Below are 8,199 nucleotides of genomic sequence, written 5' to 3'. Positions count from 1 at the left end.
TTCTCAACTCCATATATTATTTTCCAATGATCTATGATTATCCTATGATGTTTGAGTAGATATGGTTTGTCCTGTGGGTTAATCGTGATCTTGTTTGGTATGATTGTATATTTTATTTATGGTGTTGTCCTACGGTGCCCTCCGTGTCGCGCAAACGGAGGGGCCCCCGCTGTAGGGTGTTGCAATATGTTCATGGTTTGCTTATTGTCGGTGTTGCGGGGGTGACAACAGCCTAAACGCGGATAAGTGGGTTATGGCGTATGGGAGTAAAGAGGACTTGATACTTAATGCTATGGTTGGGTTTCACGACCTTAATGATCTTTAGTAGTTGCGGATGCTTGCTAGGGGTCCAATCATAAGTGCATATGATCCAAGTAGAGAAAGTATGTTAGCTCATGCCTCTCCCTTATGTAAAATTACACAAATGATTATCGGTACTTGTTATCGATTACCTAGGGACAAATGACTTTCTTGTTGACAAAAGATATCCATTTTTATTACCTTGCAATTTATTCATAGTTTTATTCTCGCAAAGTACTCGTAGTTTTATTCTTGCAAAATAGTTTCATACTTATTTTTGGTAAAGCAAATGTCAAGTGTGCGTAGAGTTGTATCGGTGGTCGATAGAACTTGAGGGAATATTTGCTCTATCTTTAGCTCCTCATTCGGTTCGACACTCTTATTTATCGAAGAAGGCTACAAAAGATCCCCTATACTTGTGGGTTATCAGTTTCCCAGATCGATATCGACGATGTCTTCTGGCTCCAACCGATAACTTCCTGCATGTTGCGTCAACAATGTTTATCTGGCTCTAATGTTGTTGCATAGGTTGCACTCCCAGTGGTGCACAATGAGTGAAGCTCGATGCCGCCCCTAAACATCTCAAACAACATGGGTGGATTAACGAGCGACTCGGCTCTTTAAGCTCATGCCCGTTAAGCTTGTTAATATTAACGAGCAGAAAACTTTGCTCTGTTCGAAGCTCGTTAAGCTCGCGAGCGCTTGTTAACAGATTCTGATGTGTTTATGGTCTATAGGTTGAGTGTTTAGATGTGTTTTTAAGAAGGAAGGTGGTGACTACAAAGGGGAATGCACTAGTTTGTTGCCTCCTATGTAGATTAAACTGAATAGATGGCTGAGGTCCTACAAAACTGTCACGTGAGATGAAAATATGTGTTGTGTTGTTACAAATGAGCTTAACGAGCTACTTGTGAAACTCGTTAGGTCATTCGTTAAGCTTAACGAGATAAAATCGATGATTGGCTCTGTTCATTAAGAATCGAGCCACGATCTTAACGAGCCAAATTATCGAGCGCTCATTAAGCTCGCGAGCTATGAGCTTGCCCCCCCCCCCTAGTTGATTCCGCAAAGACATGTGTGTAATTTTTAATTTCTTTAAGATGGCCTATAAGGGTCGGTTGACTTTAATATATGATTTCCTTTGTCTTTTTTGAAGAAAACAAGTTTGTGAGTCTCTTCGGCAGTGCATTCTTTCCTTGTGAAGAAATTTTGACATAAACATTTTGTTTAAATGTGACGAGATTTAAAGTGCCATTTGTGGATCTTTGGAAGAAAAGGAAGAGTATTTTCATAGAAGATCAAGTGAAAATTGGCTTTTTAAAGGGGGCAATAACACAAGTTACTTTCATAGGATTGCTCATGGGAATAAGGAAAAACTAAATTTTTTTCGCTAAATAATGGAGGTACTTGTTGGGGAACGTTGCATGAAAAATAAAAAAATTCTACGCACATGCAAGATCTATCCATGGACATGCATAGCTATGGGAGGGGGGAGATCATCTATATACCCTTGTAGATCGCTAAGCGGAAGCGTTTATCAACGCGGTTGATGTAGTTGTACACCTTCAGAATCTGTCTCGATCAAGTGCCGAACGTACGGCACCTCCGCTTTCAACACACGTTTAGCTCGATGACGTTCTCACCTTCTCAATCCAGCAAGAGAGGCGAAGTAGTAGATGAGTTCCGGCAGCACGCCAGTGTTGTAACAGTGGTGGTGAAACTATTCCGTAGGGCTTCGCCAAGCACAACGGACATGGACGAGGAGAAACTAGAACTAGAGGGAGAGGGGGTGCCGCACACGGTTGAGGATCGTGGTGGTGTTTCCCCTCTCCCTCCTCACACACACACACACACACACACACACACACACACACACACACACACACACACACATATATATATATATATATATATATATATATATATAGGTGGGGGGAGGGGAGGCAGCCCTAGGGGTGGCTCACCCACAGGGATCCAGGCTGCAGGCCTGCTTGAGGGCCCAGGAGGCTAGCCAAGTACCTCACGATAGGAAGGAGCCTGGAGAAAGAGATAAGAGTCTCTGGGTCATCTTGGTCTCCAAGTCTATGATGCGGCGGCCTAGATCAAACAGCCCATATAAGGGGAGGCGGGGGCTCTTATTTCCATCTATTCTCAGATAGACTCATCTCTCGGTAGAACTACACCAATCCCTTATAATCCCTCACACGAGGTATACCCATAATGAATAACAATGACAAGCATGTTGTAGGGTATTATTCCTCACCAGAGGCCCGAACCTGGGTAAAACCACTGTGTGACCTCTGATTTAAGACTTCTAACCACACGCTAGTAACCCCATAGAGGGTACTGACAGTTTTCCACATCGTTAGTTGGCGCGTCATGCACCAGAAGCATCGTCTAGTGACAAATCTCAGATCGGATCTTCTCTGGCTCCTTCACCTTCACCACAGACGGGGGAGACATGTTTGACATCAACCCACCGGACCCTGTCCGCACGATCTACGCCGATGCCATGGACTTCATCGTACCAGGTTGATGCAGTCACAGTTCTGAAGGAAATATGCCCTAGAGACAATAATAAAGTTATTATTTATTTCCTTATTTCATGATAAATGTTTATTGTTCATGCTAGAATTGTATTAATCGGAAACTTAGTACATGTGTGAATACATAGACAAACAGAATGTCACTAGTATGCCTCTACTTGACTAGCTCGTTGAATCAATGATGGTTATGTTTCCTAACCATAGACATGAGTTGTCATTTGATTAACAGGACCACATCATTAGAGAATGATGTCATTGACTTGACCCATCCGTTAGCTTAGCACGATGATTGTTTAGTTTGTTGCTATTGCTTTCTTCATGACTTATACATGTTCCTATGACTATGAGATTATGCAACTCCCGAGTGCCGGAGGAACACTTTGTGTGCTACCAAACGTCACAAGTAACTGGGTGATTATAAAGGTGCTCTACAGGTGTCTCCGATGGTGCTTGTTGAGTTGGCATAGATCGAGATTAGGATTTGTCACTCCGATTATCGGAGAGGTATCTCTGGGCCCTCTCGGCAATGCACATCACTATAAGCCTTGCAAGCAATGCAACTAATGAGTTAGTTGCGGGATGATGCATTAGGAAACGAGTAGAGAGACTTGCCGGTAACGATATTGAACTAGGTATTGAGATACCGGCGATCAAATCTCGGGCAAGTAACATATCGATGACAAAGGGAACAACGTATGTTGTTATGCGGTTTGACCGATAAATATCTTCGTAGAATATGTAAGAGCTAATATGAACATCTAGGTTCCGCTATTGGTTATTGAACGGAGACGTGTCTCGGTCATGTCTACATAGTTCTCGAACCCGTAGGGTCCGCACGCTTAACGTTCGGTGACGATCGGTATTATGAGTTTAAGTGATTTGATGTACCGAAGGTAGTTCGGAGTCCCGGATGAGATCAGGGACATGATGAGGAGTCTCGAAATGGTCGAGACATAAAGATCGATATATTGGACGGCTATATTCGGACATCGGAAAGGTTCTGAGTGATTTGGGTATTTTTCGGAGTACCGGGGAGTTACGGGAATACGGGGAAGAAGTATTGGGCCTCATGGGCCAAGTGGTGGAAGAGAGGAGGCAGGGCGCGCGGCCCCCTAGCTCAAATCGAATTGGACTAGGGGGCCGGCCCCCCTTTCCTCCTTTCCTCCCTCTCCTTCTTTCTCCCCTTCCCCCTTCCTTTCCTCCTCCTAGTAGGAGTAGGAAAGGGGTGTCCTACTCCTACTAGGAGGAGGACTCCTCCTCCTGGCGCGCCCTACAGGGGCCGGCGGCCTCCCCCGTTGCTCCTTTATATATGGGGGGAGGGGGGCATCCTAGAACACACAAGTTGATCATTGATCCCTTAGCCGTGTGCGGTGCCTCCCTCCACCATAATCCACCTCGATCATATCGTAGCGGTGCTTAGGCGAAGCCCTGCGTCGGTAGCAACATCATCACCGTCATCACGCTGTCGTGCTGACGGAACTCTCCCGTGAAGCTCTGCTAGATCGGAGTTCGTGGGACATCATCGAGCTGAACGTGTGCTGAACTCAGAGGTGTCGTGCGTTCGGTACTTGAATCGGTCGGATCGTGAAGACGTTCGACTACATCAACCGCGTTCTCATAACGCTTCCGCTTACAGTCTATGAGGGTACGTGGACGATACTCTTCCCTCTCGTTACTATGCATCACCATGATCTTGTGTGTGCGTAGGAAAATTTTGAAATTACTACGTTCCCCAACAGTGGCATCCGAGCCAGGTTTATGCGTAGATGTTATATGCACGAGTAGAACACAAGTGAGTTGTGGGCGATACAAGTCATACTGCTTACCAGCATGTCATACTTTGGTTTGGCGGTATTGTTGGATGAAGCAGTCCGGACCGACATTACGCGTACGCTTACGTGAGACTGGTTCTACCGACGTGCTTTGCACACAGGTGGCTGGCGGGTGTCAGTTTCTCCAACTTTAGTTGAACCGAGTGTGACTACGACTGGTCCTTGTTGAAGGTTAAAAGAACACTAACTTGACGAACTATCGTTGTGGTTTTGATGCGTAGGTAAGAACGGTTCTTGCTCAGCCCGTAGCAACCACTTAAAACTTGCAACAACAAAGTAGAGGACGCCTAACTTGTTTTTGCAGGGCTTGTTGTGATGTGATATGGTCAAGACGTGGTGAGATATAAGTTGTTGTATGAGATGATCATGTTTTGTTGAAGTTATCGGCAACTGGCAGAAGCCTTATGGTTGTATCTTTATTGCATAAGATGCAAGCGCCAAACAATTGCTTTACTTTATCGTTATGCGATAGCAATAGTTGCAAGAGCAATAGTTGGCGAGACAACCATGTGACGACACGTTGATAGAGATCAAGATAATGGAGATCATGGTGTCATGTCGGTGACGATAGAGATCATGACGGTACCTTGGAGATGGAGATCAAAGGCACAAGATGATGATGGCCTAGCATATACAGATATGGCCTCAGAACACTGAGACCGAAAGGTCGAGCGTGAATCATATAGTAGATATGATCAACATAGTGATGTTCACCATTAAAAACTACTCCATTTCACGTGATGATCGGTTATGGTTTAGTTGATTTGGATCACATGATCACTAAGATGATTAGAGGGATGTCTATCTAAGTGGGAGTTCTTAAGTAATATGATTAATTGAACCTTAATTTATCATGAACTTAGTCTTGATAGTATTTGCATAACTATGTTGTAGATCAATAGCTCACGATGTAGCTCCCCATTTATTTTGATTTGTTCCTAGAGAAAAACTAAGTTGAAAGATGTTAGTAGAAATGATGCGGATTGGATCCGTGATCTGAGGATTATCCTCATTGCTGCACAGAAGAATTATGTCCTTGATGCACCACTAGGTGACAGACCGATTGCAGGAGCAGATACAGACGTTATGAATGTTTGGCGAGCTTGATATGATGACTACTTGATAGTTAGGTGAACCATGCTTTACGGCTTAGAATCGGGGCTTCGAAGACATTTTGAATGCCATGGAGCATATGAGATGTTCCAAGAGTTGAAATTAGTATTTTAGACTCATGCCCATGTCGAAAGGTATGAGACCTTTGACAAGCACTTTGCCTACAAGATGGAGGAGAATAGCTCAGCTAGTGAGCATGTGCTCAGAATGTCTGAGTACTACAATCACTTGAAACAAGTGGGAGTTAATCTTCCAGATAAGATAGTGATTGACAGAGTTCTCTAGTTACTATCACCAAGTTACTGAAACTTCATGATGAACTATAATATGCAAGGAATAATGAAAACGATTCCCAAGCTCTTCGTGATGCTGAAATCGAGAAAGGTAGAAATCAAGAAAAGCATAAATTGTTGATGGTTGACAAGACCACTAGTTTCAAGAAAAGGGCAAAGGGAAGAAGGGTAACTTCAAGAAGAACAACAAGCAAGTTGCTGCTCAAGTGAAGAAGCCCAAGTCTAGACCTAAGCCTGAGACTAAGTGCTTCTACTGCAAAGGGACTTGTCACTGGAAGCAGAACTGCCCCAAGTATTTGGTGGATAAGAAGGATGGCAAAGTGAACGAAAGTATATTTGATATACATGTTATTGATGTGTACTTTAGTAGTGTTTATAGCAACCCCTTAGTATTTGATACTAGTTTAGTTGTTGAGATTAGTAACTCAAAATGGGAGTTGCAGAATGAACAGAGACTAGTTAAGGGTGAAGTGACGATGTGTGTTTGAAGTGGTTCCAAGATTGATATGATCATCATCGCACACTCCCTATACTTCCGGGATTAGTGTTGAACCTAAATAAATGTTATTTGGTATTTGCGTTAAGCATGAATATGATTTGATCATGTTTATTGTAATACGGTTATTCATTTAAAGTCAGAGAATAATTGTTGTTCTGTTTACATGAATAAAACCTTCAATGGTCATACACCCAAGGTGAATGGTTTATTGAATCTTGATCGTAGTGATACACATATTCATAATATTGAAGCCAAAAGATGCAAAGTTAATAATGATAGTGCAACTTATTTGTGGCACTGCCGTTTAGGTCATATTGGTGTAAAGCGCATGAAGAAAATCCATGTTGATGGGGTTTTGGAATCACTTGATTATGAATTAGTTGATGTTTGCGAACCATGCCTCATGGACAAGATTACTAAGACTCCGTTCTCCGGAACAATGGAGCGAGCAACAGACTTGTTGGAAATAATACATACTGATGTATGCAGTCCGATGAGTGTTGAGGCTCGCGGCATGTATCGTTATTTTCTGACCTTCACAGATGATTTGAGTAAGATATGGGCATATCTTCTTGATGAAACATAAATCTGAAACATTTGAAAAGTTCAAATAATTTCAGAGTGAAGTGGAAACTCATCGTAACAAGAAAATAAAGTTTCTACGATCTGATCATGGAGGAGAATATTTGAGTTACGAGTTTGGTCTTCATTTGAAACAATGCGGAATAGTTTCGCAACTCACGCCACCTGGAACACCACAGTATAATGGTGTGTCCGAACATCGTAACCGTACTTTATTAGATATGGTGCAATCTAATGTCTCTTACCGATTTACCACTGTCGTTTTGGGGTTATGCATTAGAGACAACTGCATTCACATTAAATATGGCACCATCTAAATCCGTTGAGACGACTCCATATGAAGTGTGGTTTGGCAAGAAACCAAAGTTGTCGTTTCTTAAAGTTTGGGGTTGCGATGCTTATGTGAAAAAGTTTCATCCTGATAAGCTCAAACCCAAATTGGAGAAATGTGTATTCATAGGATACCCAAAGGAGAAAGTTGGGTACACCTTCTATCACAGATCCAAAGGCAAGACATTCGTTGCTAAGAATGGATCCTTTCTAGAGAAGGAGTTTCTCTTAAAAGAAGTGAGTGGGAGGAAAGTAGAACTTGATGAGGCAACCGTACCTGATCCCTTATTGGAAAGTAGTTCATCACAGAAATCTGTTCCTGTGACTCCTACACCAATTAGTGAGGAAGCTAATAATGATGATCATGTAACTTCAGATCAAGTTACTACCGAACCTAGTAGGTCAACCAGAATGAGATCCGCACCAGAATGGTATGGTAATCCTGTTCTGAATGTCATGTTACTTGACCATGACGAACCTACGAACTATGAGGAAGTGATGATGAGCCCAGATTCCGCGAAATGGCTTGAGGCCATGAAATCTGAGATGGGATCCATGTATAAGAACAAAGTATGGACTTTGATTGACTTGCCCGATGATCGGTGAGTCATTAAGAATAAATGGATCTTCAAGAGGAAGACAGACGCTGATATAGTGTTACTATCTACAAAGTTCGAATTGTCGCAAAATGTTTTCGACAATAA

The sequence above is a fragment of the Triticum dicoccoides genome, chromosome 1A (genome assembly GCF_002162155.2).
Source record: "Triticum dicoccoides isolate Atlit2015 ecotype Zavitan chromosome 1A, WEW_v2.0, whole genome shotgun sequence".
Classification (NCBI taxonomy): Eukaryota; Viridiplantae; Streptophyta; class Magnoliopsida; order Poales; family Poaceae; genus Triticum; species Triticum dicoccoides.
This window is presented reverse-complemented; position numbering follows the sequence as displayed.